This window comes from Elephas maximus, chromosome 2, assembly GCF_024166365.1.
Source record: "Elephas maximus indicus isolate mEleMax1 chromosome 2, mEleMax1 primary haplotype, whole genome shotgun sequence".
Lineage (NCBI taxonomy): Eukaryota > Metazoa > Chordata > Mammalia > Proboscidea > Elephantidae > Elephas > Elephas maximus.
Window position 1 is genome coordinate 160,073,138 of NC_064820.1, and position 16,182 is coordinate 160,089,319.

The window sequence follows — 16,182 nt, forward strand, 5'->3', positions numbered from 1 at the left end:
TGTTGTTAGTTACCTTGGAGTCGATTTTGACTAGTCCAAGCAGAAATTGTGACCTAAGGCCAGAGATAACTTGCCTGACTATGAGCTCACATCTGGCCTCTGTCACTGAGATTCTTCTAAAGCTTTGATTTCCTGCTGGGAACTGAGATTTTAATGCACCAGCATGTTTGGTTAGAGGGATTTTTACAAGACTGTCTTCCGTGCACAGCTATTTTGTGAGTCATTGTTGCTTCTGAATGGGGAAATGAGTGGTGGATGTGAGCAAATTGTTTGAGTATAGGGCTTTCTAGATAACTCTCTGGGCCTTGCCTGGCACCTCTGGGTAGGAAACTTGTAGGAACCAAAAGCAACTCCTCAGAATTTGAAACTGAAACAGACCTTGCTGCTGCTGATGTATTCATAAGAACCTTGTGAGACATGCAGAGAAAAAGCTTGTACGTCCCCAGACTATACATCAGAAAACTGCATCCTGGAATGTTTCACATTCTCTTCCAAGGTCACATAAGTGGTTTAAGATGGAAGGGGGAATAGAAAAAAAAGTGTTTTTGACTCTTCACCCAGCAATGATAGCCATCATTTATTGAGCACTCACTGTGTGCCAAACACTTTGCATATGTTATGTCATCTAATCCTACCCAATTCTGTGAGGGAGGTACTGCCATTATCCCATTTTAGAGATTGGAATTAAGGCTCAGAGGTCAAATGATTTCTGTAAGGCAACAAGAACTAGAACCCAGGACTCTAAACCCAAACCTTAATCTTAAATCACCACCTTCTTCTTCTTCAATGGCAACTGTGAACATGCATATCACATGGATGAGGTTGGAGAAGATGAATAAATGGGCATGTGCTGCTGAGATCCCAGGGATGGAGATGGAGATGGAAGAGGATTTAACTCAGAGAGTCAAGCCCTCCCAGAGGAAAACTGCAGGGTAGGGCCTTGTCCAAGGAGTAGGAGTATGAAGGAAGATAACCGAGCGCATTCCGCACAGAGAAGTCCAAAAAACAAATCTACCCCTGCTGCAAGGACAGCCAGGCACAGCCAAGCAACTTGAAAAATAACCAAAGCTTGCAATGTTGTTCTGGATCATTGACATCAAACATAACAATCATTTTGCATTCCCCAGATCTCGCCCTCTTCACCAGATTATTTCTAGTTTTTCCTGTCCTCACTCTAAATGACGCCAAGCAGAGTCCCAGGGAAAAAGGGGGATATGATTTCCTAAATGACCCCCACTTTCATCTTCTCTGTGGGAACAAGGAGGCTCAGAATGCTGACAGCTTCCAGTGTTCCATGCTGGTGTTTTATCTAAAGTTCAAAGGCAATTGCTTTTGGGGGTAGACACACATCCATAGATGCAAGCTAATTATGCAAATAGGGTCACTGCTGGGTGGACAAGAGCTGCAGCCTGGTAAGGACTAAAGGGAAAACAGCCAACAAGCAGGGAGAAAGGCAAAATGCATTTGCAAAGACCATTCAGTGCATCCTCGGTTAATGCTGTTGGAATCCGAGCTAGTGTGACCGACTGACTTAATGAGCACCATTTGCAATGTCAGGGTTTGACTGCTGTAGGTTACACGTGTCCTGGAGGCCAAGAGCCCTTCTAACGTCCTTCCCATGAAATTAACAACTCCCCAACCATCAAAGAGGACTGTGAGAGCTATTTGCGTTCAAGAGACCCTCACATAGAAGCAAAACGCACGCTTGAATCAAAATGTAAGGAGGCAGGTAAAACAGGGTTGGAGAAGCAAAGAGGTATTCAAATAAATATAGCCTTCAAAGGGTTGTACCCAGATTCTTGTTCCTCCTCTCGTTCCCCCAGTTCTTTGGGGAGGTGTTTTACCTCTCTGTCAAGGAGAGAGCTGGGTAACAGCATTGCGTGAAGAGAACATGTCAGTCACAGCAGAGAAAGATAGCACCAACTCCCCTGACAAGGAACAGAATGGTCAGAAGGGGTGAAACTGTTTTGAAGGGAAGGCCAATTTTAGATATCAGAACCACATTTCCAAATATTCCATTCTGCACATTCTATTTATAAGCTGGATTCTTTTTTAAGCTTAAGTCGTTTTTAGATTTTGGCAAGTTTGAGAGCTTAGTCTGTATTCATTATGGGGACCTCCAAAAGAGGACCAGATGGGGGTAGGTATAACATCTATGTTCTCAACCTACTCAAACTTTACAAGGTGTAGAGAGACAATACAATAGCTAGCATGATGGGTTTTGGAACCAGATCACCTGGATTTTTGTTCCAGCTTTGTCACTTACTAGCTGTGTTTCCTTGGGCAAATTATTAAAGAAACTTGGAGAAGCTACTATACCTCCTAGGCCTCAGTTTTTTCTTTTTCTGTTTTTGTTTACTGCAAAATGGATTCTCAGCAGGATTAAATGAGATCATGCATGTACAGCTCTGAGCATGGTATTGGGTCCACTGACATGCTCAGAAAGTCAGAACTATCACCAGTAGATGGATATTGTTGTTGTTAGGTGCTGTCTAGTCAATTCTAACTCACAGTGACCCCGTGTGACAGAGTAGAACTGCCCCATAGGGCTTTCTAGGCTGTAATCTTTACAGTAGATTGCCAGGTCTTCCTCCTGCAAGCCACTGGGTAGGTTCAAGCCACCAACCTTTTGGTCTGCAGCCAAGCGCTTAGTCATTATGCCACCAGGGCTCCTTCAAATAGATGAATATGGAGGCAGACAACGAAGGCAAAAAACAAAATAGCATATATATGGAAGCAAAAAACAAAGACTACTATAAAGTGCTAACTCTGTGATACAAAGTGAGAGGGGAGAGCGACAAGGTAGTGTTTCAGTGTTCAGGAAGAGCTCCAATGAGGAGAAACGGGATTTGAACGATGGGTAGAACAGAGAAACGTGATGTGGAGTGGAAAGAGCCTGGGCTCTAGAGTTCCTTGTCCCTGGGTCCAAATCCTGGCCTCACCACTTGTTGGCTGTCCAACCTTGAACCAGGTTAACGAACCTCTCTGAGACATTTTTTACTCAACTGAAAAGTGGCCACAATAATGGACACTTCTCAGAAGATGATAGAAGGATTAAGAGAGACAAGTAGTCCAGGTGCCAGGGCACAGAAGGGGCCCCAGGAGTGGTAGCTATTGGAGGAGTCTGCAGCCATGACAAAGGCTTAGAAACAAGAACAAGCAGGTGAGCAGAGAAATGCTAAATATGAGAACAGAATCATACTCGTGCCACTCATTGGACACATACTACATGCCAGGCACTGAGCTACTTCCTTAGAGGAACAGCTACAGGTGATTAAGAGCACACTGGAGTCAGGAGAGCTGGGTTCAAATCCTGATTCTGCATTTCCTAGCTGTGTGATCATGGGCTAGTTATTTAACCCCTTTTTTTTAAACTATAGTTCCCTCACCTGTAAAATGTGGGTATTAATTGTGCTTCCCTCGAATGGTTTGACAAAAACTGAATGAGGTAATCTACATAAAGCGATTAGCACAGTGCCCAGCTCTTAGAAAATGCTCTGTAACATTATCATAATTGTTATTTACATGCATTTTCTCATTTAATCCTCACAATTATCCACAAATTAAGTGCTATTGCCCCCTATCTCCAGATCAGGCAACTGAGGCTCAGAGGATAAGTCACTTGTCTAAGATCACAGTGAGAAAATGGGGGGGCCGGCTCTGTTAGACTAGGAAGGTCAACTTCGTGTCTCTCTTTGCTGTTCAGATAAACTGGTGAATGGTGCCAGGGTGGAGGCAATCTGACAACGATTTTAAAATGCATTAGTGCCGTAACCCTCATCAGTCATTTCTCTTTTGGCCGTCCCCACTGCCGCACCTTCTCGTCTGCTGACAGATTAAGGTTCAGGGTTGTCTGTGCTCCTACACACAGCCAGTGGGCACACTGGTGTTGCCCCTCTGAGGATTTGCAGCTTCAGAAGGTTGGCAGGGTTTATGAAATGTCCGTTCTGATTTGCAAATAGGTCTGACACGGACATGCTTCCAGCTGGCTGGTGATTTCAATAAAAATCCCTCCTCTTTGCTGCCAATTAACAGAAATTAAATGTCCCTGGCATATTTTGTAATTCAGAAAATTCATGTGCTGATTAGTTAAACCCCTGCTGGACATGCCATTGTGACCTAGGGGCTCCAGGCCAACATCTTTCTCCCTCCATCTCCACTTAAAGGCACAGGATGTGTTCTTCTTGGGTATAAATCAATGTCACCTCATTCATTCATTCATTTTTCATTCAATGAATATACATCGAGCACCCACTATGGGTCGAGTATTGATCCCTACATTTGGAATACAGCCGTGACCAACAGAGACAAGATCCCTTCGTGAAGGGGGGTAAATGGCAAACAATTAAACAGGAGAAATTCTATATGACAGATGTTAGGAAGGCAACAGAGTGACAGGGCAGAGAACGGCTGAGGGCGGCAGAGGCATATCTAAAAGTACAGCAGGTGTGGCACGTGCCCTGGGTGCCACTTGAAGTGGGCACCACTGAGCAGTTGCTATTAGCCAGGGCGGTTTCCATCACCAGCTGTGAGAAACCATTCAGCAAGTTAAAACTAATATTTTCGTATTTGAGAGCCTCCATCGTCAAGGCAGGCTGTGGGATCTTGCTCCGCTGAGGGTAGAAAGAGAAGAAACTGAAGAACATGACTTTGAGTACATCAAAAAATAAAAAACCCAAACCCATTGCCATCGAGTCAGTTCCAACTCATAGCAACCCTAGAGGACAGAATAGAACTGCCCCATAGAGTTTCCAAGGAGGGCCTGGTAGATTCGAACTGCTGACCTTTTGGTTAGCAGCCTTAGCTCTTAACCATTATGCCACCAGGGTTTCCTTGAGCACATCATAGACCCACTTTTCATCAGTGAAAGCAAGGAAGGTATGGTTGTAATTTTCATGTAGTGCCAGAATGTGTTAAGTAAAAGATTAACGAGCTTGACTTGTATTTTTGAGCTGATATTATGGTAAAGTTATCTCAAAGATGGGTATCAGATGTTTGGACAGGGGCACAGAGGCGTAGTGAGGTGGGGCAGAGGGGAACACTTGCCCCCAGGCACAAGTCCAAGGAAATGCCAGATGAAGCACAAAGTGACATTCCAAGGCGCCACAAATATGAAAGACACCTGCCTGAGGCAGCCAGACAAAAGGGGAGAACGTATTTCTGCTGATACCTCATGGCTATCAACGTCTATTCATCTTGAAATTGGGGGATGGGCACAATTTAGAGATGGCCCTGGAAGCTCATTACCTGATTTCAGCGCTTGCCGTAGGTGCTATGTTCTGTAGATAAGCCTCTGTGTGAGCTACTTTATGTAGGGTGGCCAGAGAAGGTTTCTCCAGGGAGGTGACATTTGAACTGAGATCTGAAAGCTAAGAAGAAGCCAGACCAGCACCATGGCCAGGAGAGCAGGAACAAGCTAAACATGTCAAGGAACCACGGAGTTGGTTCCATTAGCATTCATTCATTTATCGAACATTTTGATCATAAAATAAATATTTGTTGAATGAGCAATTCAAGGATAGATGAATCCACTTTTTTCCTGCCAAGAAGGACCTCCATTAGGAGCACACACTTATGGGAGATGCTGCTGGAGTTACCACAAGCAGAGAGGCAAATTACCTCCCTTTTCTCCACTCTGTTCCCCAGGTCTAAAACACTAGCATTTTAGGACTGTATGATCTTAAGCACCCACCTTCTAAAGGAGCTGGCCCTCGCAACGCTTTAAAGCAATGACTATGCCACAAACAAAAAGCAATCTGCCTTTTTTCTTTTTACTTTTTAACAGTCAAAATGGTGCCTTGGAATTGTGTAGACTAAGCATGAAATGTCATCACCTTTATCATCACTGTTGTTAGTTACCGTCAAGTTGGCCCCTGATTCATGGCGACCCCATGAACAATGGAATGAAACACTGCCCTGTCCTGCAGCATCCCCATGATCAATTGAGGATCAGACCATTGGCTGATTTTCAGAAATAGATCACCAGGCCTTTCTTCCTAGTCTGTCTTAGTCTGGAAGCTCTGCTGAAACCTGTTCAGCATTATAGCAACACACAAGCTGCCACTGACAGACGTGTGGTAGTTGCATTGGCTAGGAATTGAACCCAGGTCTCCCACAGGAAAAGTGAGAATTTTACCACTGAGCCACCAATGCCCCTTTTGTTATCATTAGACCAACAACCAAACCCATTGTCATTGAGTTGATTCCAACTCATAGCGACCCTGTAGGACAGAGTAGAACTGCCCCATAGAGTTTCCAAGGAGCGCATGATGGATTCGAACTGTTGACCTTTTGGTTAGCAGCAATAGCACTTAACCACTACTCCACCAGGGTTTCCTTGTTATCATTAGGATATATTTATTGAATTTCCTCGCCAACTTAACACTTATTCAGAAAATACTTATTATTTGTGGGTGTCTAACTCTCTCTCAGAAACCCTGGTGGTGCAGTGTTTAAGTGCTACAGCTGCTAACCAGAGGGTTGGCAGTTCGAATCCACCAGGCGCTCCTTGGAAACTCTATGGGGCAGTTCTACTCTGTCCTATAGGGTTGCTATGAGTCGGAATCAACTTGACGGCACTGGGTTTGGTTTTTAGGTTTTGGAACTCTCTCTCTCTCTGTCTCTCCCCCACAGCAGTTAAAAGCCCAGGCTATAGAATTGGCACACCTGAGTTGTATACCAAGTGTCACTCTCGATATACTTTGCCTTTCTAAGTCTCAATTTTCTTAACTATGTAGTGGGAGGAGACCCTGGTGGTGCAGTGGTTAAGAGCTATGGCTGCTAACCAAAAGGTTGGCAGTTCGAATCTACCAGGCGCTTCTTGGAAACTCTATGGGGTAGTTCTACTTCATCCTATAAGGCCACTATGAGGCAATGAGTTTGGTTTTTTGGTTTTATGTAATGGGAATAATAATAAAGGAAGGAGCCCTGGTGGCATAAAGGTTAAGCAATCAGCTGCTAACCAAAAGGAGAGATCCACGGAAGAAAGACCTGGGGATCTGCTTCCATAAAGATTACAGCCTAGAAAACTCTATGGGGTACTTTTACTCATCAACACCTAACAAGAACAATAACAGAGGCCATCTCACAGCAACCATGTAAATACTGAGCTATTATTATTCTGGTTTTATGGACTGGGATCTAAGATTTTAAGAACTTGACTTGGGAAACTGAGACTTAGGTTTTTAAGGCACAAGAAACTCAAATAATGAACATGACAGTGAACCACCATTGCCATCATCCTACTTTTCAATTATCTGTAGCCACTTGTAGGCTTTTCCATTCTTTGAGATAACCAAGAGGCAGGATTAAGATAAATTGACTTCCAGAGGTCTCTTAATTCATAATAATAATATTGAGCCAACAATTTGAGAGCCCCTGCCATGTGCCAGAGAGTCCTTGTGGTATAGTGATTAAGAGCTCAGCTATTAACAAAAAGGTCAGCAGTACAAATCCACCAGCTGCTCCTTGGAAGCCCTATGGGGCAGTTCTGCTCTGTCCTATAGGGTCACTATGAGTTGAAATTGACTCGACAGCAATGGGTTTTTTTGGTTTGCCTATATGCCAGATACTATTCTATTGGCACTACTTACATCGACCCATTTAAAAATCTCACAACACTGCTAAAATGTAAATACTATTATGACCTCCATTTTACAGATAAGGAAACTGAGGCCCGGAGAGATTAAATTATTTTCATGGAGTCACACAGCTAGGAACTAGTGAAGCTTAGAAATAAACCCAGGCAATCCGGCCCCAGTCTGTGCAATCCGGCCCCAGTCTGTGCAATCCGGCCCCAGTCTGTGCTGCTAATCGCTTGTGACCTCATTTAAGATGGAATGCAAAAGCTTTCCCACAGACATCAAGGTTTCCTACTTCAAATAGACTTGTCTTCTGAGAGCTCAGTAAACAAAGAATTGTTAACCTGCCTAATCCTAAAACCCCTGGGCTGTACACACAGCACTAATAAGGGCTGCTACCCAGAGCTACACAGTGCCAGTCACAGGAAATTCACACCTCCTACCAATGTGGGACTTTTGGGTGCCTATTAAAATGTCAGTCGATCTGAGAGTTAAAATTCTTTCTACATCATTTAGCACAACCTGGAAGGTCAGGTAAATGTGGCAGCCAGCCCTCCCTTAGCAGTTACTTCCTTATTATGTCCCTGCTCCTGCACTTGTTCCAAGAATGCTACATCACAATAAATATAGTTAAAAGAACAAACAGCCACCACCATGCCCTTGGGATCCAAGTGCGGTAATCTCAAATAACCTTGCCTTCAGTCTCAGGAGGACATTTTCTCAGCTGCTCATGCCGGTCCCAATCTGCAGTTCAGATGGGCCACCTCTGAGCCCATTGCGATATTCACATGTTGACCCATCTCCGAAGGCACGTACCCAACATCAGCACTGGCCCCAAACCTAGACACAATGAAGAGAGGTAGGATATGTCTAAGACAGGCATTTTCTCCTTTGAGGGCTAAAAATTGTGCATAACGAGATGCAACTCCTGCATAACTTCAAAGACAGCCTAACTTCCAATCCTGTGTGACTTACTGACATGGAGGGACTCAGAATGCATCTTAGTAATCACAGACTTTGTATTCATGCCTGCTTCTCACGCGGGATGTCCAGCAGCCACCTAGAGCCTCTGACAGCTCTTATTCCCGTAGTGCCAAGTTGAGCACAGCAGCAAATGAGTGGGTGCTGCATGGCATCTGCAGGCCCAGGCAGCTCAGATGTGGTTGGTTGCCCAAATGTGGCTGCCTGCTTGAAAGCTAGGGCTCCTTCAGCACGTCCAGTATCTGCAGCCACAGATCATAGTTCTGGCTTTGGAGGACTGGGGGTTTGAGTAAGACTCCCAAAATTGGGTGTTTTCTACAAACCTTCACAAGTTCTGACTCCTTCCATTCTGCCCCCCAAGGAATGAGTCTGTGGTCATCATTAAATTTTCCCCCAAAGAGAAAACCAACCAGTTAAGTCAACATGAGTTGGAAATGAGATGGAAAATTTCCTCTCCTACCTATTTCCTGTTTTACTGGGTTTTCCTGGGAATTTGCTTTTGGACAAACTCTGAAGCTGGGCCTTTTAGAAAGCAATTCTTTGGAAATTTTGTTGAACCCGCTTCCCAACATGCCTTTGGCTTTCTTTCCTCCTTCAGCATGGTTGGTTTGGATGTTATTCACATTCAAAGGGGCCAAGAGCCAAGCGCTGGCAACAAAGCCATAACTGATTCTTGTTCTGCCCATTTCAAACCACCTGCCCTCAACTGGACAGCCAGTTTGGTAGCACTTCCCATCAGAGCATCTTCAGCTTGAGAGAACCGGCAGAAGGTTGGATAGGGAAGGGAGAATGTTAGTTACATATATGGTGGCGAAGGGGATGCAGGCTGAGATTGATAATCAAAATAAAATATTTGGGATCTCAAAGAAATTCTGGGAGTGCTCAGATTTTAACTTTTTTATTTTTGAAATAATTTCAGACTTACAGAAAAGTTGCAGAAATTATACAAAAATCCCTATATACCTTTCAGCTAGATTCCCCAAATGTTAACATTTTACTGTTTGCTTTGATTCTCTCTCTCTTTATATACATATATATAATTTTATATACATATTTAATAATATAGCATGTAAATATTATATAAGAATATATAAATAATATATACATGTGTTATATACATGTGTTTATATATACAAGCATATATAATTTTTTTCAACCATGTGAGAGTAAGTTGCAAATCAAATACCCATTTATACCTAAACATTTCAGTGTGTGTTTCTTAAAAATGAGGGTATACTCTTTTCATAACCACAGTATAATTACCAAAATCAGGAAATTAACATTGATACAGTAGTATTAACTAATCTACAGACCTTACTTAAATTTTTCCAGTTGCCCTATTGTTGTCTTTTAAAGGAAAGGAAAAATAGAATTTCTAGTCTAGGATCCAATCCAAGACCACATAGTACATTTAATTGTTATATCTCTGTAGTTTCCTTTAATCTGGAACAATTCCTCAATATTCTTTGTCTTTCATGATCTTGGCATTTTAAACAATATAGGCCATTCGTTTTATAGAGTATGTCTCAATTTGAACTTGTCTGATATTTTTTCATCATTTTATTCAGATTATTCATTTGGGGAAGCAATGAATGATAACCCATAGAATCCCTGAGTTCATACTGATAGAAATAAACAAATGGGAGAGAAGGAAAAACTCTTCCTTATAGTCGAATACCAACTACTAGATGTAGAAGGAATGATGGAATGAGAAAATTGTCATTTGGCAACCACCACAGTAATAACTGGTTCAGGTAAGAATTATCAATGGATGTTAAACCAATGGGTGGAAGCTTGAAGAGTCTTAGAATTTCTTCCCACAAGAAACTTGTTCATCGCAAAGAGAAAAATAGTGACTTTACAGTGGAGAAACCTGGGAGACAACCACCTTAACCAAGTGACCAAAGTTAGCATCACGAGTAATGGGGAAATAGATACGATATGCCTCCTAATTTGATGAATTGAGAAGGACACAACATCTCTTGTTGGTATTCCTGCCCAAAAGGCTTAAAATTTTTAAAGAACTGTAGTTCTTCCCAGGCTGCATTCACACATTAGAAGTTCTGAAATCTTTTTCACCTTCACAGACCCGGCCTTGGTAATCTTCCTAGGAGGAGCTAGCAACACCTGGGATGCTGAAGAAAAAAACTATCTGCTTGGATGGAAACTGTCCAATGGAGAATTTGTGGATCGTGAGATACTCCTCAAACATCAGGGATGGTCCAGGAATACCAATAGGCTGGCCTCCAACACAAGAGCGTAATAAAGAAAAAGAGCAAATCTGCCTTCACCCACAGTATTAATGGGTGGTGGGCCAGGATGGAGAAAACCAAGCGAGAATCATGTGATGTACTGTTACAGGTTATACAGACCCCCATCCTTCCTGTAGTTTGTTCCTGTTGTCAAGGCCAAACTTTAGCTCACCAGTTTCTCACAGCTTGGCACCTAACTGACAAATGAAAGAACTGGACATCAAATGCCCTCCAGCTCTGTGTCTAGCCTGTCTCTCCTGCTCAGACTTAGTGCAGTACAGGGGATGGCATAATACTCTTCTCTCAGCTGTTGAAGCCAGAGAGACTCATGCTTCCTCCTGATCCCCCCTCATCTTCACCCCTGCCCTGACTCTCCACGAAACATCCTGTTATCCCTCTACCACTTCTTCATTTTTTTCCATTACGATTCCATTCTCTTTCCTCCTGACACCTTCTGATCCAGAAGGTTTCTGTCATTAGAAAATACGCACCAAGGAAATAACAACTTGGTACATAAAGAATCTCAGACAAGAAAAATCCATGATGTTATAAGAAAGATATCACAGACTGCAGCCCTTACAGAGAGGCTATTTCAAGTCTAAAGAAATAAAAGTTATAACCATGAATCCTTTTTGGTTCAGAAATAAGTCATCTAAAGAACATGCTATTAGAAGATATTCTACTCCTCATAGAATGTCTATAAACCTATAATTTGCGTTACAATTTTTACATTATCTGTGCTAACCTGAGAGAGGCATTGCACAGATAAGTGAAATTCACAAATACCTTAAAACTTTTTAAGCCCCACATTACCATCTTCTTCCCTAACTTAAGACATCAATAAGAATTTCATTTTTAAAAGTACGTGCTGCCTTGATTATCAAGGATTATGACAGAAATGCAGCATCCATGGGACATGTGGGTTGTTTTAGAGTTCAAGATCATAATTTTGCACTGAAACGTCTTCAGTCTTTCATCCAATCAATCCAGTTCGTAACAGCAGCAAGCATCAACCAAACCCTGGAGCAGAGTAAGGATAGTACCTTGTGGTTACAGAGATGTTTTCTTCTGTGAACCTGTCATATGCAGGACTCAAACTGGCACCCATCTTTTTCATGGGCTGAATAACTTTGACTTCTTAACCACACTCTTCTCTTGGTTGACCACAAATGAAACTGGTAACAAGCAATAAGAAACCCCAGAGTATTGGCTTTATGTGCCAGGAGGTGGGTAAGAAGGCAAGAAGCATGGTTAGCCCACAGAAAGGTTAACCCAATGATGATATCTCCTTTTCACACATGGACAAAGATGGTGCTGCCAAATGTCAGTCATTGCTCTACTGTGAACTACTGTGACTAAGTGTTGGTTCCATTTCCTCTGTGCTGAATTGGGTTGGCTTCTGTTTAGCCTCAGCAGCAATGAGTATAGAGATGCTGCCTTCAAGTTCTGTACTCTAGTTGTTACTACCATAAGGCCTTAAAGCCCACCTCTAAATAGGTTTTAATGATTTCATTTTCCAGGGCAAAGTCACAGAATGCCAGAGTTGGAAGAAATCTTAATTTTATAGATGATGTATGGAAAGTTTAAGTATAGACAAGCTGTTCACACAAAGGCAAGTTATATAAGCTAGGGGGGAAGCAACATAACTTTCAGTCGCCAAAAGCCATTGGCTCACACTGGCTATCTTCAAGGTCCTCCCACTCACAATTTCTTCTTCTTACATTGGCTTCCCTCTCTCCAGATTAGACAACAGGAAGCTACCACTCCTAAATTTTACACATGCTTGGTCTTTAAGTCCCTGGGAACTTTCCATGGCTCATAGTGGAGGATTCATTGAGATTTGGGTCTTCCTTTGAGCCTACTTAGACAAAAAACCGAAAGAATTTTTTAAAACACAAAATTAAGAATTTGAATTGTTCCCAGCCAAAACCAGCAACTTAGCGAAAGCTCCCCTTTTCCTAAAGTTTTTTCCCTCTGGACTGTCAGTCCCAGCATGCAGATTCCAAATGGCCATGGATCAAAAACCGGCAGGCAGGGTTGAGGTGAAGGGGAGGAGAGCAAGGATGAATGAATTAGAATGATTCCAAGAGGTCAGCCCAGATATTTACCCTGGCATAGGTTGCTTACCATGAAGTCTGATGTTTCATCTCCTGGAGTTGTTGCTTATTACTACCTATTGGGTCACGGGGAGAGGCCAGTGTTTAGGGGGAAAAAGAGGAAGGAGAAAATGGTAAGGGAGAAAAATGCACTTCTCCACAGAAATATGAACAGAAAAGCTACAAACTCTTGTGATTCCACTTGTTAAGTACAGTGTTTTTAAAAGACCAAAAGAGAATCTTGTGAGTTAAAATGTACATGAATAATGTTTATAAAAAGGATATATGTAAGTCATTATGGACTATCGTATAAATAAACATTAGATATAAACATACAAAATATTATTGCATAGGGCAGTGGACACTTAAGGACTTCCAAACCTTTTATATCTTTGTTTCAAAAAAACAGAGTTCCAGGGATGGCAGCTTATTTCTTTAGTATATTCCACTGTAAAACCAAGAGGTTTTGGGGTTTTATGTTTGTTTGTTTCTCTGGCTTTGTAATTTATAATGATATATATGGATCACTTTAAAATATCTGTTGCATGTGTGTTGGTGTTGTTTACCCACAAGGAGTCATCAGAATCTGTTCCACATTTTGCATCCTGAAAAACCAAAAGGAATTTTCTAGTGAGAAGAAAAACACACAGAACGTGCCTTCACTGTTGGGTAACTCTCAGACTTGTACCACTGGCAGCTTTTGGTAAGGCTGAGCAAATGGGGTGTTCATTATCAGAGTTGTTGTCTCTCCCTTAAATATTGGGTGTTGGATAAACTTTCTCCTGGGTGGAGAGCACATATTTTTGTCACGTCCTTTTTCCTTGGACTTGACGTCTTCCAGAGGAAACGGGAAGTCATGGCCCTGAGCCACTTCCCTTCAGAACCACTCTCCACCATTGGTTTCGAAAGAACTATTCACATACTAATTTTCTGCTTTACATCCTGTGTTTCTGTGGTAGACTGAATGCTTTCAGAACCCAGAGTCTTACTTGTTTGGGCTGATAACTCTAATGAAGTGCTAAATTGGCTGTTTACTGCACAGCTTGATCAGAAGAAGTAAAGGGGGAAAGAGGGGGCTGTCTTCTTGGAGAGGTCCCCTTGTACCTTTTACATCAGCTGAGAGAAAGCACCAGAACCCACTGTACAAAATACCATCTGCTCTTCATGCCGGGAGGGGTCAACCATGCAAAAGTGGAGAGATTACCCAAGTCTCCTTTGCCAAAAATATGTATTGTTCTCAGCTATAAACTTGTAAATCCCAGTGTGTGTTTAGCATGAAACAATAAAACTGGTTTATTTTCATTTAATAGAGTTGTCCCACAGGCCTGTTTTTTTTCAGTAGCTGACTTGGAGAAGGGAGTACTTTATCACAGATTAAATGTCAACATTGAGTATTTAACTTTCCCCAAAGGACTTTAGCTCTGGCAGCTGCTACGGGCATCCAAGTGTGAGGGGTGGGAGTATAGGTCACTTTGTCAGACGGGAATTGCTTAGCTGGGGTGGGAGCAGGGGTTAAGTGCCGATTCCTCTCACCCCTGACCAGGCTGAGTTCACCTCCGTAGAGCAAACGCCTGTTTGTACAGCTACGTGGGCACAAGAAGGCCTCTTGACCAAAAGCCTTCTCTACTTGCCTTGGGCAGATGTTAGAAGCACAGCCTCAGGAACCTGACTGCCTATCACTTCCTAGTTGTGTAGCCTTGGGCAAGTTATGTAACCCCTCTGTGGCTCAGGTTCCTTTTCTGGAAAAATGGGGATATAATAGCACTTTCCTGGGGGATATTAAGGATGAAATGTCTTAAAACATGTACAGTGCTTTGTACAGTGCCTAGCACATACAAGTGCTCAGTACAATTAGTATTACCATCTTCACAATTTTGGCCACATCCACCTACCATCTCTATTGTTATTGTTGTTGTTAGGTGCCATCGAATTGGTTCTGACTCATAGTGACCCTATGTACACCAGAACAAAACACTGCCCAGTCCTGCGCCATCCTCACAATTGTTGCTGTGTTTGAGCCCACTGCTGCAGCCACTGTGTCAATCCATCTTATTGAGGGTCTTCCTCTTTTGTGCTGACCCTCTACTTTACCAAGCATGATATCCTTCTCCAGGGACTGGTCCCTCCTGATAACATGTCCAAAGTGTACGAGACGAAGTCTTGCCATCCTTGCTTCTAAGGAGCATTCTGGCTGTTCTTTTTCCAAGACGGCTTTGTTCATTCTTCTGGCAGTTTATAGTATATTCAACATTCTTCACCAACGCCATAATTCAAAGGCACCCATTCTTCGGTCTTCCATCACCTCTATTATTATTTACTTAAAATTGAGTTAATCTAAAAGTTATCTTAAAAGAAAAACTTATATCACAACAATAAATAGAAAACCAGTATAATGTTATGAATATAACAAATGTAAAATAGTAACAATACCTACTATTTACTGAGTACTTACTACTTGCCAGGAAACCCTGGTGGCGTAGTGGTTAAGTCCTATGGCTGCTAACCAAAAGGTTGGCAGTTTGAATCCACCAGACGCTCCTTGGAAACTCTATGGGGCAGTACTATCCTGTCCCATAGGGTTGCTATGAGTCAGAATTGACTCGATAGCAATGGGCTTGGTTTTTGGATTGGGTTTACTACTTGCCAGGTTCCCGGATGGCACAATGGTTAACATACTTGGCTGCTAACTGAAAGATTGGGGTCCCTCCAGAGGTGCCTCTAAAGAAAGGCTTGGCAATCTACATCCGAAATATCAGTCATTGAAAATCCTACGGAGCACAGTTCTACTCTTAACACACATGGGGTTGCCATGAGTGAGAGCTGACTCAATGGCAACTGGTTGGGATTTTTTTGTGTTTATTTTTGTTTGTTGGTTTGGTTTGGTTTACTACTGGCCAGGCACTGTGCTAAATGTTTTCATTCATTAGAATCCTTACGACCCTATGAGGTCAGTACTATTATTATCCTCACCCCCATTTTAGAGATGAGGAAACTGAGGCACAGAAAAGCTAGCAAAGGTGCCTACAGTTACACATTTAGTAACTGGAAAGGGTGGGGTTGGTAAACAGGAAAGGCAATTCAGGCTACAGAATTCAATCTTTTCACACCTTTGCTGTGCCGTGTACCTGCCTTAACAAAAACGAGTATTCAGGTCACATGGTAGATGCAGTTGCCTAAAGACTCTGAGCCTGGGTCCTGAAGAAGATTCACAAGGTGTTCAAGATTAGCACCAACCTGAGACTTTCACCTTTATGCCATTAGGACCCAAGAAGG

General features: G+C 42.5%; 1 protein-coding gene across 2 annotated transcripts in view; it reads left to right on the plus strand.

Moving 5' to 3' along the window:
• SH3RF2 (SH3 domain containing ring finger 2) overlaps positions 1-14,197 on the plus strand; it is a 158,753-nt gene extending 144,556 nt beyond the window's left edge. For both annotated transcript variants that reach the window (XM_049873984.1, XM_049873983.1), the window contains one exon: positions 10,649-14,197. The gene's annotated coding sequence lies outside the window, so the exon portion shown is untranslated. The remainder of the gene's footprint in view (positions 1-10,648) is intronic.
• The last annotated feature ends 1,985 nt before the right edge of the window (positions 14,198-16,182 follow it).